The 20,485-nt window shown below is 44.5% G+C and overlaps 1 protein-coding gene across 24 annotated transcripts in view; it reads left to right on the top strand.

Moving 5' to 3' along the window:
• NFASC (neurofascin) overlaps positions 1 to 20,485 on the top strand; it is a 184,518-nt gene that overhangs the window by 24,110 nt on the left and 139,923 nt on the right. For 21 of the 24 annotated variants that reach the window (XR_004000247.1, XM_030561528.1, XM_030561532.1 and 18 more), the window contains exon 1: positions 7,901 to 8,131. The exons of 2 other annotated variants lie outside the window; for them this stretch is intronic. The gene's annotated coding sequence lies outside the window, so the exon portion shown is untranslated. Of the gene's footprint in view, positions 1 to 4,066; positions 4,230 to 7,900; positions 8,132 to 20,485 lie in introns of those variants that run through there. One more of the 24 variants, XM_030561530.1, reaches the window with a different exon arrangement.

The raw sequence follows: 20,485 nt of genomic DNA on the forward strand, positions 1-20,485 counted from the left end.
CTGTGCCTCAGTCCCCCATCTGTAAAATGGTGGTGATCCTTCCTCTGTCATTTAGACTGTAAGCTCTTTGGGGCAGAGACTGTTTGTTTTTTCTGTGTGTGTACACAGCACTAGTACCATGGGGCCCAGATCTCAGTCAAAATCTAGTTGCTACTGTAATACAAACAACCACTTATTTCAGTGAGAGTCTGTTCCGGCCCATATTCCCCGTGCTCCCATTAACACAGGGAGCGGGGGGGCAGAGGGGCGGTTGGATGTCTTTTTCTAAAAGACGTGTTCTAGAAATTATTCTGGGGCAGTTCTCTGGCCTGTGTTATACAAGAGGTCAGACGAGATGATCACAGTGATCTGCCTGATCTTGGAATCCATGAATACAACCCACTTTTCGTTTCATTTTCTCCGACTGTAACATATCGTTAATACTACGTGGGAGGGTTGAGTATCCGAGTTAGGGAATGTTGGTACAGTGCTCTACTGGCACTAGGTATTATTAGTTTAGCTTCTAAATTCAGACCTTGCTTGTATCTTTTTGGTTTTTATTTTTCAAATGATTGAAGGGGTATTTTATTTTCACCGAAGTTGCACAGCAGTGGGGATAACATTGCCTGGACCACAGGCAAAAATAGAGCTTGTTATGGCTGTTTAGCTCTCTAGCATACCTCTATTGGCGTCTAGCCCAAAGGCCTGATCCTCTTGTTCGATTGGACTGCAGAGCCTTCCATTTCCAACACCACTGTAATTTTCCAGTGGTTGGAAATCGGATTAGGATTGTTGACCTACTCTCTTCTCATCACCCACATCCCAATAATCCAGATCAGCGAGGCTGGCTGTATAATTATCTCTGCAGCTATTTTGAGTTAATGACAAATGCAGATCCAAGCTGAAATGAAATCAGTTCATGGCAGTTACTGCCATGTCCTTTGGTGGGAAGGGAGCAGGTTGTGTGTGTGTGTTGGTTTTTAAACTTTAAACGGAATTTCATGGTGCCTACTATGACATTAGCTGTCACTAATAATGTGAATCTCTCATCCTAATCAGCTGTTTGAGGCTTGAAGTTACTAGAATTGTGATTTGCTATTAAAGGGTAGCTTTTGCTGCAGTGTATGGGGGAGTTATGTGCATCCTCTTTCATTGAGATAAGAATGTACCCCTAAGCATGTAACATCAAGCAAGCATTAATAACTAACACACTTTAGGGATAGGAGCCAGAAAATAACGGAGATATAGCTGTGTTGGTTCTAAAATGTCAGGTTCTTGACACATCTGAGTCAGGGGATGTAAAGGCATTTTTGAGGGCACCTTCTGCCTGTGGCAAGCGGGTGGATTCAAATGCTTCCATTAAAAAAGATGGTGTCTGAAGTCTTTGGACTGCTATCTCCCAGGGGATGCGACGCCTTTTCACTTGGGAAGATAGATAGATACCAGGATGGTTTCTCTCCTTGGCCCCCCATCCCCATCCCCATCTAATCGGGGAAATGAAAATAGCATATTAATAAGATGGCAACAGAACTGCAGATCTCGATGGTTGATACCTCATTTCAGGTTTGTTTGAAAAATGGAAGCTTTATTTTTCCTTTGGTTTATCACTTCTGTTCTTGATTAATCCAAGTCTCTCGCTCCTTCGGGGGCAACTTCCTTCTTTATCTCCCACAAAAACCTATAGTCAAGCTTGCACATGTCCTCTAGGGAAATCAGGCTGCTTATATTTCATTGTGAGGCTTCATACAATTAACCTAACAAAGGTTTCCCTCCCCCTCCCTTCAATCTCTGTTTCCATAATTATCAGAAGAATTTAGGAGGTCTGCAGACTGCAGTCCATATTTTAATTAAATTACCTCTTTTGATGTGTTGTTTCAGAGCTGAGAGTTACTGGTGTCAAAGCTTGTTAGCGCACCATGTGCAATTAAAGCAACCAGAACTATGATTAAGCAAGAGAAGAGCTCAAAACAGGGCCCCAGGATCTGAACTTTGGGAGTTTTCAAAATCTGAACTGGGATGCACGTGGAATTATATCTTTATACTGGACCAAACTGAAAACCTGGTTCCAAACTGCCCCAATCCTGGAATGTTTAAAATCCTAGACCCAGTTTCAGCTGCTTGAGTATGTCTCTAGTTTACATAACTTTAAAGGTCTGGTTTCAACACCTTTTTCTATTGATCTGCCTGTAGGCTATATGGTAAATGTAGCATATAAACTTTCCCTTCTCCTCCATGGGGAAAAATTTGAAGTAGGGATGTGTGAATACACATGGCCCATTGTTTGGCATGACTCAGGTCTCTTTAGATGATTGAGGAAGCCCTTGTGTTGGCAATACATAGGGAATACACAGTTCTCAATATAGCAACATGTTCAATAACTTGTCAGGCCCAGCAGTCTTGTGGTCAATTGCATTGCATCGCATGAGGGATCCATGCTGGCAGCCACATCTCCTGGGCGGGCAATGGCTTAGAGCCCTGTAGAGTTTGCATGGTTGTTCCTTAGGATGGAGAACATCCTCAGGTCCTGGAGAAGGTCAGATCCTGCAGACTCCACTAGGATGTGGAGCTACTGAGGATTGAAGGCATATTTGGGGTGGGGGGAGTGGAGGAACCTAGAGTGTCTCTTCCCTCTTCCCCCTCCTTAAAAATTACTATACATTGCTTCATCATGAATGGAAAAACTGTCTGTGTAATGTAAATAACTCCACATGGAAAGCACCGTCCTGCAGCCATTCAGTGCAGGGCAGGAAGTAAAACTGTATAACACTGAACTCCTTATAACTGAGACCCTCCTTCCTGACAGGAGAAGTTGGATTTTTAAGTGTGTGTGTGTGTGTGTGTGTGTGTGTGTGTGTGTGTGTGTGTGTGTGTGTGTGTGTGTGTGTGTGTGTGTGTGTGTGTGTGTGAAAATGTACACTAGGGATGGTCAAATCTCCTGGAGTTCAGGGTTTTATGACTCTTTCCAGGGTGACCAGATGTACTGATTTTTATAGGGACAGTACCGATTTTGGGGTCTTTTTCTTATATAGGCTCCTATTACTCCCCACCCCCATCCCGATTTTTCACATTTGCTATCTGGTCACACTAACTGTCTCAAACTCTTTCCTCAGTGTTACTTTGGTTTTCATCCATTAAAAGCATGTGCAGTAAGGATATAAGCACCCATTCTCCCCTCCAGTTAGGAGTGGGTGCTCTATGTAGACAGTTTATACAGATTTTCCATTGCTCTGCACCTTGTGCTGTCAGTTACAGCCATGTGAAGTGAGAGTGAAATGCTACTTCTGATCTGGTTGAATTTTATACCTGCTATGTACTTGTTAAAGTAACTGCACGCTGTGTACGAAAGCAGAATCAGGCCACTGTCTTTATTATTTCATAAGAATCTTTCCCATTCTCCCCTCCCCCCCATGTTTGAACACCCTACTTTTATTTGTTCCTCTTGGATTTCCGTTCTCTCTGAAGTCCAGCTATCCAGCCCATGCTTCTTGAATGTTCTGAAATGTGGGGGAGACAACTTTGGCTGTCCCTAGAATATCCTTTGGCTGCTGGAAGTAACTTCCCTTCCACACCTCGCCCAGGTACCCTCATATTTGCAATCCCAGCCTCAGAGGAAACATAGCTTGGCAGCTAGTTCTTTGTCAGCACACAAGTGTTTAACTGTTTAGAGGAGCAGACAGTTATGTGAGGGGCAGACCAGCTTGGGCTACAGGAGCACCTGCTGTGAAGTAATTATCCTCTCATTGGCTTGTACATCCTGAGCTGTGCCACAGCACCATGCGAGTTAAGCATGCAGTTAGTGCTGCTGTGCATTGCGTCTTAGGCTTGAGCTGCCTGAGCCTCAGTAAAATTCCCCTCTCAGCACTGCTGCCAATGCAGTAAGTGATTCAGCAGAACAGAGTGAAATTGGTATGGGAGGCAACCGATAAGTTGGTTTTGTTTGGAGGTGCCTCAGCTCAGGGTTCAGGCGCCCCTTGGGTGTTGCCCAGCCATCATTTTTGATGCTGCTGTTTGGAAAAGGAAACCTGGGTTAATTTCAGCTCAGCTGGTGACTGGACTTTGGGAAAGACTGAGTTCCCAAGTCCCGGGCAGCGGCTGCGTGAATTCTCAGTGGCGGGGTTTGCTTGCTGGGAGCACACGGAGCCATCAGGATTGTTCGTATTCGGGAGCTGGGAGTGTTGGCCCAGCAAGAAGAGTGTTGGCCCAGCTCATTGCTTCCTGCTTCTCCAGATCAAGCCCTGGCAAAGCTCAAAGTAAGTTGCTTTTTGCTCTCTCTGCCCATGGCCAGTATAAATACAGCATTAAAAAAGCCACTCCGTAGCTGTTCAGCTGGATGTGCCTAGTGCTTTAACTCCTGTTTGTTAGGTGTTCCAGAGATTCCGTAATACGCAGTAATGGTTTGCACTTTGGGCTTCATCTCAAACACTATGTGTAGGCAAAACTCCCACTAAGGTAATGGAAATTGTGCTTACATTTGGAGCACCAAGATCTGGAGCTTAGTTAGGTGGCAAATAAAGGAATAGCTGAACACCAGGTGTTTGCCAGACTTTCTCTCCCAGAACCACTAGTAAACAGTCCAACAGATTCACTTTGGCACTTTATCTTTCTGGGCTTCATGAAGTGAGTTCCATGCCATGTGGTCCTTAGAAACTGCGTCTGTCTTGGTGCACAGCCCTTAAAGATTGCATGGTGCTCTTCCTAAGAGTAGGAGATTTCTGACCAAAATATTTCTCCTGATATGCATCATGCCGTGTTTCTGTCCTCTGACTAGTTGCCATCCACCACCCGACAGGTGGCTGCATGTCAGCATAGTGGTGAGAAATTTCCCAGTGTGTGTATATAAGGATGCAGGCGCTTTTACATTCTGTACGGTATGTGAAGTTTAACTGAAAACCATGGAAGGAAGGGAGCAATGATTCCCTGTCATACTGTTACAGGCCTTGCAAAGTCCCTGACAACCTAGCTGAGTTAAGGGCCTTATGGGATTTTGAAGGGGTGCAGGGCTGGTGCAAGGATGTTTCACGCCCCCACACCCCTGTCCTGAGGCACCCCCCCCCCCCGCGGTAGCTCCTCACCCTCCGTCCTGAGGCATCCCCCTGCCCCAGCTCACCCCTGCTCCATGCACGAGCACCCTGAGCACGCCGTGGCTGCTTCACTTCTCCCACCTCCCAGGCTTGTGGCGCCTAACCTGATTGGCGCTGCAAGCCTGGGAGGCGGGAGAAGTGAAGCAGCCACAGCGTGCTCGGGGAGGAGGCAGGGCAGGGGTGAGCTGGGGCGGGCAGTTCCCCTGCGTGCCGCCCCCCCCTTACTTGCTGCAGGCGACCCTCCCTGCACTCGCCTGCCCCATCTCCCTCCGCCTAAATGCCGGCGGTGACCGGGGCTACCGAAGATCTGGCCGCCGCGGTCACTGCCAAAGAAAATGGCGCCCCCCCAAATGCCAGCACCCTAGGCGACTGCCTAGGTCGCCTAAATGGTTGCACTAGCCCTGAAGGGGTGGCAGCAGGGAGCATGGCTGCCTTTAGGTGGAAACCTGGATCTAGGGAAAAGCCATTCTAGGCTGGTCTTTGGAATCAAATATTGCTCAGAGCAGCAAAAACTCCAATTTGTATCCCCTCAGCTGGGGTGGGACAGATGGTTAGTGGGACAATGGCTGTTTGACCATTAAGGTCTGTGGAAGGGAGGCCCATGATGACACACTCTGAACTTGGATGCCCCAAGGATCAGCAGGTCTCAGATGCTCACAGACCCTGGGATTCATGGAAGAATAAGGCCATGCCCTCTGCTTGCTCCACAAGGCTGCTAATCCTTCATGCCCGGGAAAACTTTCTTTCCAGGAACATTTAGAGTTGAAATGTGCAAAGTGTTTCATATGGTTCACCCCACCCCTGCTCCTGCCCCCAATCTCATGTTGCCTTTGCATGGATGCCTTGGCCACTAAGTTTATGAAGTCCTTTGGGATCCAAGAGGCTTGATAGGAATATGGTGGGTCTAACATCCATATTGTGGAAAGGCTGCTGTGGGTCTCTAGTTGAGGCTGAGTTGAGTTTTGTGCGAAAAGCAGGGGCTGTACAGCAAGAGCAGGAGTTATTCACATGAAGGAGTTTTCTGGGGACGTCGCCTCCAGTTTAAGTCCTTGAGGTTGAGGAATTCATAAACCAGAGTCCGGATGTTTCCCTACCACGCTGTCCAATCTCCATGTGTCCCTATGTAGGCCCAGAGGTAGATATTGATCAGGAAGCTGCCATGGAGCAGAATAATAGGGTAGCAGACTCTGGGCCTGATTTTCTTCCTGTTCAGGGCAACTCTGGGCAGGGCAACTCTTCTGCAGGCAATCCAGGGCAATAGAGCAGCACTGCAGGCAATAGAGCAACACTGATGTAAATGAGAGGAGAATCAGGCCCTCTGACTGTCTCTTGGTGTTGAAGTATACTGCTAATGACACACTCAAAGTAAAAGTAAGAGGAAAGTGGAGAATTTGAGACTATAACCTTATTCTACCATACAGCTCCGTCCTGATCGATCACTGAGGTGTTGGCATTAACCAGCCACATTTCTAGAATGTCATCTAGTTCATGTGCAGCGAGGTCTATCAAGGTTGGTTTGGTTTTTTGGCTGGATTACTTTGCTTCCATTTCTTGAAGCTTTTGCAAAGGGCATCCAAGCCATCTAGCAAAGTGTGTGTGGGTAAGTCACCTTTTCTGTCTCCAGTGAGTTCCAGATATGAGTGTGCCTGTGCCAAACTTAGTATTTTTATTCCTCACATCTTCCTGGTCTCTGTTTTTGGTTCTGCTAGCTGTCTGGCTTGCTTCTGTCCTTCCAGTTCTGTAGGCTGTCTGGTTTGCACCCCATCTGCCTTTTGGCAACAAGAAGTATCATCTGAAACCAGCAGAAGGTTCTTTTCCCTTTCTGAGCTCTAGCCATTCTGCTTGTTGACTAATTCTAACTCTGTTTTCCATATTAGTGGGTTCCTATTAATATCAGTGAAGGAAGCCTTAATATTTTAAAAGAATGAGGAAGAATGGGCAAGTAGTTTAGTGGCTGTGAGTCAGGGCTTATGGGTTCTGTTCTTGACTTCTCCACTAATTCCCTTTAGAACTCCGTTCTCCTCTGTGTGCCCTTGTGCACACGACATTGCCCTCTGTGCCTCAGTTTCTCCATCTATAAAATGGTGGTTGTGATACGTGTCTCAATGTGAAGTGGGTAGTCTGAGGCTTAATTGACATACCTAAAGCCCTTGAGATTCTTGGTGGGTGGTGCTAGAGAAGGGCAATGTAATATTACAAATCCTCCCATAAATGATGCTAATAATCTGAGTTAAACTGCTGGAAGCTATTCCACAATATATGGGGCCAAATGCATTGGTGTAACAGAGCTGAGACAGCCCCCTTCCCCCCATTGCCTTCTGTGAGCTCTCACTGGGGTATGAGAGAGCAGAACTTCCAGGCTTTTTGTCAGCGTGATGTGTGCTCTGTGAATCTGTCATATCAGTGCTGAGCTCTATTTAAAAGGGCTGAAACAGAACGAGGCTGCATTTGGAACAAACAAACAAAAACCCTGGCATACAAGTGTCTCTGGCCTCCAGTGCGTGGAACATGGGGACAGGCCCTGACTGGCACTCGAGCCTGTTCTCAGCTGACTCGGAAAGGCGCAGAGTACAGAGTGGGTAGTGTCAAGGGCTACAACTCCTGCATTATGCATGAGGGAAATCCAGAGAGAGTTGGGAGGGAAAAGAGGGAGAGAGAGTTATGGGGGAGCAGTTACTAATAAATGGTCATGTGTGTTCTCCCATTCACTGTGGCACTTGGAGACCTGGTGTTCTGGAGATAATAAAGCTCTGTGTAAGCCAGAGAAGGCTGCTGAAATTCTATCAGGGGGCGGATCTTCTGAAGCAATTGAATTATTTTTTCTGCTGGACACTGGGAAGGTCTGTTGTGTGTGTCGTGCAGCTGAAGGCTAGAGACAGGTCTGAGTGTTGCGTCCTTGGAAACAGTAGGTCCCAGCGTTCTGCTGCCTGGATGTTGCTTTGGTCTTTGAGAGCTTAACTCAAAATTCTGTGGTCACATGGAGAACCTCCTTGTCTGGGATAGAGGAGACTGAAAGATCCTTAACTTGAACTTAGGAGGAGATAAACATGGCTTAAACGTGAAAGGCAAAGGTAGGCTGGCCTGCATATTAGATAGCTTGGGAGTTACATACAGGAGGGGATTTTCATATGCACAGAACACAGAGAGGCGGAATGGAGATGTAGCATAATGGTCAGGAATTTTGTATACCCTCATCCCACCCAGCATCCCTTGTGAGCATCTTAAAATGTTAAAGGGGACAAAAATACAGACTTTCTCTAATCTTTGGGAGGGGAGACCTTTGTCTGTTCTCAGCAGAACAATAGGTCTGAGTGAATCCAAGCTCCACACAGGGCTGTGTGTTTTAGCTCTGGTGGCAGACATCCCTTGTGAATACAGATACTGATCTTACCTCTTATGTGTGAATCCTTGAGTTACCTGCTGGGTTTTGCTTTGCTGCTGCTGCTGTGAGCTCTGTGCAGCATTCGGGTGCTGTATGGTGAAATTCATCAAACTCTGGCTCTCTCTCAGTTCCCCTGCTCTGCTTTCCAGTGTCTCCCAACCAATGCAGAGATCTCATGACCCTCTAACTTTTAGGTATTTTAGAGTGTCTGGACCATTTGAAACCAGGCAGGTCTGATAATCACTGGTGTAGCCGGAAGTAGAATCAAGCAGTTCATCTCTCTCATGGGGAGAAGAGTGATAACTTTCGTACCATTTCAGCTATTGTGAGGTTGTTGTCCTGTTTTGAAAGCCCTGTGCAAACAAAACTGTACTGTACACAGTATTGTATGAGAGTTTCTGAGAAACATTACTAGAGCATCTTGAAATCATTCAATGTTTTTTCTGCCTTTTTATATATAGACCATGTTTCACTCTGATTTTTGTCTGCTCCCATTGAAGCCAATGCCAAAAACTTGCATAGAAACAGGAGCATCTGAATGAATTCTAGTTATTTTTAAATGTATTTAGTCACTTTGCTCATTATCTGGAGCTGTAGTCTCTTGCCTCTTCACTTTTTATTCTTTTTTTTTATTCACCTGTTTTTTGGGTGAGAAGTAAAACTGAGGTCTGATCCCTTGTGGTCATTAACAAGCTCTTTTCAGAAAAGATGGAGCATTGTCCCCAGTGTCCTGGCCAAAGTCTCAAATTGAGTGATTGTCTCCTGTCTTCCTAAATTCTCCTGCGGCTTCAGTTGAATGCAAGCACCTTCTTCACTGCCTATTTTATTGCATTGCTTTGTGCTGTTAAACAGCACCCCAGAGTGTCACGGAGTCACCGGGCAATACTCTGGAACTGCTCCCCACCAAGCCAGTCAGGACTTTGGGGAGCCTCCTCTCCCTTGGAGCAGACTTGTTCAGGGCAAGAAGCTCACACAGCTTCACCTCCTGGGTCTCTCCTTGGAGCATTCAGCATCCTCTGCCCCTCCGTGCGCTTCCCACAGCGAGTCCACCCCAGCGGGGTCCTGGGGAAGCCACTGGGTTCTGCACCCCCACTTTGCAGTCAGACGTGACTCTCAGCCAGCCAGTAAAACAGAGGTTTATTCGATGACAGGAACAGGGTCTAAAACAGAGCTTGTAGATACAGCGAACCGGACCCCTCGGCTGGGTCCATTCTGGGGGAAAGTGAGCCAGACCCCCAGGTCTGCCCTCCACCCTTGACCCCAGCCAGCTCCAGACTCACAACCCCTCCCTCAGTCCCTCCTCTCTGCCTAGCCCCTTTCCCGGGCCAGGAGGTCATCTGATCCCTTTGTCTCCAACACCTTCAGCTGGCACCTTTGCAGAGGAGGGGCCCAGGCCATCAGTTGCTAGGAGACAGAGTGTCAGGCATTTAGGTGCACTGGCCATTGCTCTGCCAGATACTTAAGAACTGCCATGGGGACACTGAGGCACCAATACAGTATTCAGAGAAAACATTAAGAACTTTCCCAGTTCGTCACATCCGCCCCAGAGTTACCCCATGTCAGTGAGAAGTTAAGTGTTTGGATCATCTAGAGAGAGCCAGTTACTAAACCCTGGCTGTATTATTCAGAGCAAAAGAGCAGGAACCTTGATGAAAAGGATCTGAAATGCCTGGAAATGGGGAAGGAAGCTTTTTCTGTAGGAAGAACAAGGAGTACTTGTGGCACCTTAGAGACTAAAGTACTCCTCGTTCTTTTTGCTGATACAGACTTACATGGCTACCAGTCTGAAATTTTTCTGTAGGCTTTCCCTCCTCCCAAACCACCTCTGCAGTTTGTTTTTTTATATATATATTTTTAGAGGAGATACTGGGTTAAAATTGAAGCAGAGCTGTGGAGAAACTGTGTTCTTTGAGCCATTCTCTGGTAGCAACCCGGACAGAGGGTTTTTCCTGCAGAAATGAACACTGTTCTCTGCATAGTAAATGCCAGCTCCATGGCTTCTACAGGCCCTCCTTGCTTCTCCTCCAGTTGGAGTGGGTGATATAGGAGTAGAGGGGGGGCTGATGACACCACAGTCCTTGGAGGAAGCATGCTCATGGGAAGGAGGAGCTAACTCCCTTCCGAGGTACCCACGATTAGTGGTGCTGCAGCAGGATCTCCCCACTAATGTGTGACTCCAAAGCTGAGCCCCTTCCCTCTTCCATGTAGCCCTTTGCCTGAAATCAGAGCCATGGAGTTGGGAAATGGGTTTTTTTTGCTGTTTGGAGCAGGGGTTCTTAACCTTTTTCTTTGAGCCCCCACTCTCCCCAGCATGCTATAAAAACTCCACAGCCCACCTGTGCCACAACAACTGTTTTTCTCCATATAAAAGCCAGGACTGGCATTAAGGGGTAGCAGGCAGGGCAATTGCCCAGGGGGCACCGCAAATATAAGTTGCTCAGGCTTCAGTGCCCTAGTGCATTTAATGCTGGCCATGCTTGGGGAACCCCCTGAAACCTGCTCACAGCCCCCCTAGGGGGCACTGGACCCCTGGTTGAAAACTACTGGTCTAGAGGGCTCTCCCCATGAGTGGGAAATTCAGCCCTCTGCACTATGTTCTGCTTTTTGTTACATAATTTGGGGTAAATGTGTTGACGTCAATAAAGTTACTCCAGATTTACATTGGTGTTACGGAGATCAGGATTAGACCGCTAATATTAACAGATCACTTAGCATTTTTATAGTCTTTCCTTTGAGGTTCTCAAAATCTTGTTGTCATTCTCTGCTTTTCTTCTTTCTCTTTTTTGTTTGGGCCTCTGTTCTCTCTCTAGAAAACACATTTATTACTGTAAGGGCCTGTTTACAGTGTTAAGTCAGCTGTTTAAAACCAGCTATGCAAAAATCCTGTTCTTCTTTGGCGGAGGGCAATCTTGCAGAACAAGCCTGTTTTGCTATGAAAATGTTTCCATGACTAAATATTGGTTTTCGACATTAAGTTTAATGCAACAGACCATTTCCCACCTAGCTCTTTTTTTTAGGGTGGGGGTGCATGACCTTGTCCCGCTGTTTTTTGTCCTAACACACTTTCTATTTTTGTAGTTCAGAAAGCTCAGGTCTTTGTCAGCGTAATGAAACTTGTGACCTTATTTCTAGAGTTCTGTGAATAATATTCTCATATACCTTATTTAGTGAATTTCTTTCCAGTCAGCTGTCGAATGAATTAGTCAGGAATAACGTCTTTTCATTGTTCAGCTAATTAATTATTCTTCATGGTACATCAAGGTGACTTTTGCTTTCAAGGCCCTGCCTGTCCCATCTGTGGGTGAAAGAAAGCTAGCACTAGTCATGTTCAATATTCCAATTTAGTTCCCCTGATGAGATTTTGGGGCGGGGGTTTGATAACCATTGAAGCCAAATTCCACTAAAGTGGCTGCGTCAGGCTGTCTGTAACAGAAGTTTATAATGTTGTTGTAACTCTGTTCCCAGATAAAATCTAAACCTCCCAAAAGACTTTTTGCACTGGTCAGGGAAATCTTGCTAGGACCCTTCTAGCAACAATAGTGTTTAAGCTTTGTTAGTCTACATTTTCAACAGCGACTAGTAAATTTTGGGTGTCTCAATCTGAAACACCTTAAAGGACCCTCTTCTTCCAGAAATCAAATGCTCATTGTTTTCTGAAAATAATGCTTGAGAGACCTTGAAGGAGGCCTAGTTTTCTGAAACATCTCTCACTTAAAAACTGAGACCCCCTGCAAAAGACTTCTGAAAACCTAGGCCAGTTGTTTCTCACAGGAGGTGCTGGGGTGTGTGTGTGTGTGTGTGTGTGTGTGTGTGTGATGCTATAGTGTTGATGAGGCTTTTGTGCTCCTTCTCAAGTTGTCCTGATGTCTTTCACCCACACGTTTTTTTCTCTCCTGACTTGTAATTACATGTTGCAGTTCCGATGTTTTGAAAGCAGTTCTAAATTATACCTTCCCTGGGTTCCATGCTGAGTAGCTGTAGAGAAGATGCAACAAGAGTCATTAGTCACACTTAATATCTAGCCAGCTAGTTAAAGATGAGTGGTTGAAAAGGGCATAGTAGACAGCAACCTTGCCTGTTTCTCAGTAATGACCCATTAGTGTATTATGAACAAATATTGATGGGAGGGGAAATAAGAGTGAATTGGAGCTAATATGGAGCTGACTGTACCTCTGGGATCTGGGGTACGGTGAGTATATTTCTGCATGTTTTGCTCTGTGGCTAAATTAGCATGAAACTGCACTGAAAATCATTAGCATGAACTGGCTGAAGTGTAACTGTTAGCTATGTACAGGATGACCAGATGTACTGATTTTGTAGGGACAGTCTTGATTTTGGGGTCTTTTTCTTATATAGGCTCCTATTACACGCGCGCACACACACACATACTCGTCCCGATTTTTCACATCTGCTGTCTGATCACCCTACCTATGGAATAGATTCCCCAGGAGGTGCATTGTTTGCTACAGGGATTTCAAGGCAGCATTCAGTACAAATCTTTTTGGTTTTTCCATGCCTGTCTCATCTCTTGAGACACCGCTGTAATGAAACTATGTAGCACCTGTTTCGTTGGGAACCGAAGGCCTTGATTAGCTCGGACTTGAGTACAGAGTGAGCACAGTCACCTGTAGGGTGACCAGATGTCCCGATTTTTATAGGGACAGTCCTGATATTTGGGGCTTTTTCTTATATAGATGTCTGTTACCCTCCACCCCTGTCCTGATTTTTCACCCTTGCTATCTGGTTACCCTAGCCAATTGCGTCCCCTAAGGCTGGAGACCAGCAGCACTGTCCACTCAAAAGAATACTCTTTCAGTTCCTGTCGCTCTGCCTCTCTCTCACACTACACCCACCCACAACCCAGCAAGCAGTGGAGGGGAAGTCCAGTGGTGAGTGAACAGACATGACTGTTTATACAAGGCCAGATTTACAAAGGTGCCTAGGCACCGAAAATGTGGGTAAGTGCCTGAATACCTTTGTAAACCTGGCCCATAGTCTTATGGTGTATGTACTGGTGGGTTCCTTTTAAGCTACCACAGTGTTCTAACTTGAGAACCCAGCTGGTAGTGGAGTCTCATACCCAAGCAGTTAGTGCTACCATGCTTCTGAAGTGGCTTCATTGATTTTAAGGCCTGGTCTATACTGGGTGGAATCGATCTAAGATATGCAACTTCAGCTATGCTATTTTTGTAGCTGAAGTCGACATATTAGATCGACTTAGATTGACTTACTTCACGTCTTCGCAGCACGGGATCGATGGCTGCCGCTCCCCCTTCGACTCTGCTTCTACCTCTCGCCTTAGAGTCAATGGGGAGCGAGTTCGGGGATTGACGTATCACGTCTAGATGAGACGTGATACATCAATCCCTACTCAACGATCTGGCAGGTAGTGTAGACGTACCCAAAAAAATGACTGACCAACATTTGTAAGATGAGGCCTTAAGTGTTTTTTTTTAAATACAAAGAGTAGGGGAAGGGATGCAACATGAACATGTTCTCCTTAGTGCAGGTCTGGGCTCAGGGTGAGACTGGCTGCATGATTAAATCCAAAGGCAAGCGAGAACAACAGGATCTACAGTTGAACCTCGGCGTTACGGACACTGGAGTTATGAACTGACCGGTCAACCACACATCTCATTTGGAACTGGAAATACACAATCAGGCAGCAGCAGAGAGACCCCCCACCCAAAAAGGAGCAAATACCAGTACAGTACTGTATTAAATGTTAAGTACTGTACTAAAAAAAGACTTAAAAAAGAAAAGATTTGACAAAGTAGGGAAACTTTTCTTTGCATGTTTCATTTAAATTAAGGTGGCTAAAAGCAGCATTTTTCTTTTGCTGTATTAAATCAATATTCAGTTGTAAACTTTTGAAAACAACCATAATATTTTCTTCAGTTACAAACAGCCTCCATTCCCAAGGTGTTCATACCTCTGAGGTTCTACTGTATTTTCATCCAGAAGTATCAAAAGAATCCCTGTATACTAATATTTTAGTTTTGCTTAAATTGTAATGTGAGTTGAATTTAGAGGAATACATGATGTCTAAGAGCAGTGGTAGATGGGCTGGTCTGTGCCAACTGCTCTGTGTCCCCACCAGTGTGTTTTTTCCAACAAGAAGTTTTTAAGTAGAACCATGGACTGAAATTGGCATGTCAGAATGAAAATTCCAGTAAATGACGCCCTTCCCTCTCTTGCAATTAACACCTTTCGCAAAGGGGAAATGAAAGGGAAAGTCTCCCACTTGGCAATTTCCTTGCATTGCTGGGGGCAGACACACAGCTCTGACTAATTTTTCATGAATAATTTTTGAAGTAGTGTCTGAATTCCACCCCCCGATTTGTTCACATGGGAATTTCTGTGCATAAATGCTGGTTGCTATGGATACATGGAACGGCCATGGTCCCAATGGAACAAACCGAACAGCTGAGGATACTGTTACCACAAATGGGGTCTGCATGTTTTGCCAAGCAAGGTTTGAATGGTGATAACTTTGCAAAAAGGAACTGTAACCATTGCTACAAAATGAAATTACCTGATTCAGCTGTGGCATTGACTGGTGCAACCCTGAATGACTTTAGTTATTGTTGCATCCACTTAAGTCAGGACCAAAGCTGGTTCACAGTGTATCACACACATCCCTATGAAAAGGAAACTCATTTCAGCTTTTGTGGAAGCATCCAGGTTACCAGCTGCACATTTTCTTCCCTCCCCCATCAAACCCACAGTCTTGGCTTTAAACACTGATCCCAATGCTAATATCCCTGTTGCATTTCTCAAGCCACACCAAGACCTTGATGGTGGAAACCTGTTCATTTAGAGTAAATGAGGGATGGATAAAATGCTGCTATGATTTAATCTTACAGCATGTCTGGTTCACAGTGCTGATCTTATTGACACACTGTTCTGCCAGGCTTCTGCCTGGTGGTGGGATATGTGTGTGTGAGAAAGAGACAGACACACTTAGCTGGAAGAATATTTCTAACATAGACTCATAGAATGTTAGGGTTGGAAGGAACCTCAAGAGGTCATCTAGTACAACTCCCTGCTCAAAGCAGGACCAATCCCCAGACAGATTTTTGCCCCAGATCCCTAAGTGGCCCCCTCAAGGACTGAACTCATGACCCTGGGTTTAGCAGGCCAATGCTCAAACCACTGAGTTATCCTTCCCCCCGTGATCTCCATGGTTTCATGTAGGGGTGATTCCTTTTACCTTTCTTGGGTAAAGCTCTTTGGTATTCTGGTATTAAATGACAGCAGTGTGTAGGACCCCGTGTGCTAGGCACTGTGTTTACATACAGTGAGACAGGTCCTGTCCCAGAGAGTTTATAATCTAAATACACCAGACAGACAAAAGATGGGATGGGAAGCAGTGGCAGAGAGGTGAAACGGCTTCCAAAATCAAATAGCAGACTAATGATGGTGCCAGGAATAGGTCTCCTACTTCCGGTCCAGTGCCTTATCTGACAGTTATGTTGCCTCAACAGCACACGGTAAGACAGCTGTGTTGCATTGATAAATAGTTTCTCTTTATATATCACCCTTCATCCCAAAGGATAAGAGAGACTTTTCCAATCTATGGGCCGAACTGTCACCTGTACAGGTTAGCCCCCCTCACCTACAAGACAGGAAACTCCATAAAGCTTATCTCCCAGAGCCTGATTCTGATCTCACGCTGGTGCAAATCAGCAGTAAATTGCATTGAAGAAAATGGTTATGCCAGTATAAGAACACTGTGTGTGAGGCTAGAATTGGGCCCCACCCAAGTATCTGACTGATCATCTCTATGGGGAACTTCCACTTACCTACCTCAAGATAAAGGGCTGAGTCGACCCTTCTGCAGTATCAACCTGGGGCTTCAAAGTGCCTGTGTATTGCAGACTTAGACATCTAAGCCATCCCCTGTGAGAATGTAACAAAAAGTTCAGTAGCTATGACGATCTGTGTTCCCTTCAGAATGGAAGAGCAGGTGGGGAGGAAGATGCAATTGCTCATTTAGGAAGCTGATCAGAACTTCAATGCAATAAAAGGCCCTTACACTAAGTTCTTCGGGTGCATCCTCACTGCTCTGGTCAGGTTTCTTCTTCAGGAAAAATGGTAAAGTCCCCCAGTCATGTTGAAGGGCACAGTCACCCTCCCTATATTCTTTTTAGCCCCATTCATCTCACCCCACCAACTTTCCTGCTTCCCAAGTGGTACTGCTTGTCCACCAGACTGGAGCCTCAAAGAAGGCTTTCTCTTTGGGTTTCACATTGTCAGAAACCTCTCTTGTAAGTAAGAGATCAGTGTTTTTGTCTCATCATTTAATGGGGTTTTTAAGGATACTGGTCTGTCTAAATATTTCAGTCATCAGCTTTTAAAATGCCCTTGCTACAGAGGACAGAAGTTTTAATAGACTGTGAGCTACACATAGTTGGATAAGAAGAAATGTTAGAGGACTAATAGATCTGATAGTTGATTAGGATACTAGCCAGAACTGACGTACATTGACAGAGCATTGTACTTAAGGAAGCCATGTCATGCACTTGCTTTATGGTGAACTGGGTTATCAAGTACATGCTCTCATGCCCAGCATCTGCACACTAAACCCAACAACTGGGAAGGAGTTGTCCAGTGAGTAGTGTAGAGAATTGAGAGCTACAAGATCTGTGTGTGTGGTGTTTTTATTTTTATTTTTTATTCCCAACTCTCTACTGATTCTTCCTGTGCAACGTGGAGCCAAGTCACTTCACTGCTCTGTACCTCAGTTTCCATATGTGTAAAATGGGGAGAGGAATACTCTCAAAGGGCTATTGTAAAGCTGAATTTGTAATGTTTGTACAATTTTTTGAGATGCTCAGCTGGAAGAGGCTTGAACAATGCAAAGTAGGGTTATGAATGTCTCTCGTTCTTGACTGGCTCTATAAACAGAGAGCAGAGACAAGAATGCAAATATTATGAGAATTGGATGCATTCTTGAGAGGGAGTGAGATTTTTGCAACTGTTAAACATCCAGCTGTCACATGACCCATATTTAGAAGCCAGATAAAGTATCCTAAGGTTACTACTTTGAATAGATATTTGTTCTCAAGCTAATTGCATGCTTTTAGTCATTTTCAAATAATAGTGTGCCAAATTTTTTCTGTGCTGGACCCTGACAGGGATGGGGGGGGTTTATGCACTTTGTCCGAAAGAAAATGAGAATTTATAATCTCAGCCGCTAGTAACCAGCCAAAATACCAGCTGTTTGTAATTTACAAGATCATAAAACCAAATGTGGTTTTTCAAATAAACAAAATATCATGTGTATATTAAGCTGTCTCCAGGGGCCCAATTCTGCCACACTTCTAGTATGTCACTCCACAAGTAGTTCCGTTGAAGCTAGTGTAGTTACCCATAGAGTTAGGTACTGCTGGTCAGGAGTAAGAGTGCTAGAGACAAAATCTGGTCTTAAACTTGTATAGCCCTTACTCAATTAGTTCTGTGCCTGTTTACCTTAGAAAATCTGACACTATCCCTGCCAGAGTTTATGGGCACATGATTGGTGCCTTATCGTGCATCTGAAAATCAGGTCCGATTCTAGTCTGTTTGGGCAAAGTCCTTGTTGAAATCCCATTATATTAAAACTGAAATCTATTTCCAACCTAATAATTTCAGGAATTTTAAATATTGGAAAAATATATTGCAAGCATCCGCTCCATAATCAGGCCACTGTTTTGTGAGGTAGGTGATTTAAGAGCCAATGGTACCATTCAACAAGGAATCAATACTATTTCTAAATTGCGATCACTTTAAAAAAGGAATTGCCGGTCTAACATAATGCACAGCCACAGTAATCAAGAAACTGAGCAGCTCTGTTATTACTGTGTTGTAGAATAACTGTGGGAACTGGCACTTTATCCCATCGCTACAGAAAACACTAATTAGAGACCGAATTCTGAGGTACCTCAAGTCCCAGAATACATTTTAGGCCTAATCCTGGAGAGATGCTGAACAACTTCTCTGAAAACCTCTAAGCCTGCCGCTCCCATTTGAATGATGCTCAGCACTTTGCAGGAGCAGGGCCTATAGTGGTAGCACTTGTCAATTTCCATGATGATTTTTTAGTACAAATTTATAGGGTCTGATTTTTCAAAGGGTGCTGAGCACCTCCAGTTCCCATTGACTAAAATGAGATTTGTAGATGCTCAGCAGTTCTGAAAATCAGACCAGTGTCCCATAAGGGCAGCTTTATTTCCCTTCATCCTGCTCTTAGTTCCTTGATCTAAGAAACTAAAAGTAAAAGTTACAATCTTCTAAACAGCATCTAAGACTCTGCCTAGGAGAAACCTTCAGCTCGTTATTACACAAGTCGCTGTGTATGCCTCTTGCTGGGAGTATGAGCTTATTTCTGTATTATCAGAAAAACATTCTCATGTGCTACGTCAGACGCATTCTAATCTTGTTAACAGAAGCCCCTTTGTACCAACTGAGTGGACACCCAAAGGACCATGAAACTCTTGACTAGAAATTAAAGCTTAAAAATTCTAGTACCAAACAGGATATCCATATTGAATGCAGGGACGTAGCCAGAGGGGAATCAACTCCAACCTACAAATGATCAAACTTGTGGCTTCTTCCTTCCCAGGGGTTTAGAATAGAGCTCTTCATAATGTCATACTTGCATTGCCTTGATTTTTTTTTTTCTTTCTTTCTTTTCTTTTAAGCTTGTGAGCAGCAAGACCATGTTAACAGGGCTGGAAGGCAGAAATGATTTCTCTGCCCTCAGTAGTTTTTTAAGATGTAGCAAGTGAAGTTGGTGTTCTCCCTCCCCAATTCTCTTTGTTCTTTGATGGGGTTTAATAAACGGGCTGTGAATATAACTGTGGGCAGATGATGATTTAATGTAGCTGTCTTTTAAATGCATGCTTGAATTATTAGAATTCTTAAGACCATGAAGCACAGACTTTAAGAAGTGCCTAAAAGATTTAGGCTCCCAAATCCCATTGGCTTTCAAAAGGAATTGGAAGCCTAATTCCCTTAGGCAGCTTTTGAAAACTGCAGCCTAAATCTGCAAGCATGACAGCTGAAAGCATTGCCCTGGTGCATATGCTACTTGGTTAATTTATTAAGGTTCACAAGACATACGGATTAGTGGAATATCTGTTACAAACAGAGGTATGCTGAAAATTGGATAACCTTAAAAAAAAAATCAAGGGATTTGCTTATTTTTTTTAAAAAAGTGGTCCAACTCTGTCGCCCAACATTTTGCTTTATATGCATGTTTGCTGAAAAGAGGACTACCCAAAATGATCTTATTTTGAAACCCAAGTCAACACTTTGTATCAAAATTCATTCTAAATAACCATGTGCAATTTTGAAATGTTGCATATTTTTCAATATGAAGACAGTAGTTTTGTGAAGATTTTACAAACAAGACAGGCTGTCTTGCAAAATTATGCCAAAAAATGAAATAAAATCCAACCAAGAACTCAACCTTTTCCAAAAAACTATGAGAATTAATTATGAGTCATGGTGGAACCTGTCCTACATCTGTATATGATTGATTAGTCCTGCTAAAGGTCAAGAATTTGGAAGTTTGAGACCAGATATTCAAAAGAGCTTAGTCTAGAGTGTACTAAGCTCTTAAAATTTGGCCTGTATTTTGCCTAACTGAGAAGTTGAGTTCTTCCAAGAATTCTGACCAGAGAGGGAAAAATATTGTGTTCAATCTAAACTGCAGGGGAAGTTTTAAGGGAGTCTTTGAAGTGGAATTTGGTCAGGATGCTAGGACTATTCTGGAGAGATGCTGTGGGAGATTTAATGATCCCCAATGTTTGGGACCTTGGTTTGTATATCCCATCCATAGGACATTGTTTCGCAGCATAGTGCCTGTTAGCACTGGGTTCAGTACTGACTCAGATGGAGTCACCTCCAATGCTTCTTGTGGTGCTATGACTCAACTCTAATACACATAGTGGCTAGCTCCGTGCCTGTTTACCTTGGAAATTCTGACAATATCCCTGCCAGAGCTGATGTGATTTGAAGAAAATGAACAGAAGAGGTAATCATCAAGTGCAGATTC

This window comes from Gopherus evgoodei, chromosome 4, assembly GCF_007399415.2.
Source record: "Gopherus evgoodei ecotype Sinaloan lineage chromosome 4, rGopEvg1_v1.p, whole genome shotgun sequence".
NCBI lineage: Eukaryota > Metazoa > Chordata > Testudines > Testudinidae > Gopherus > Gopherus evgoodei.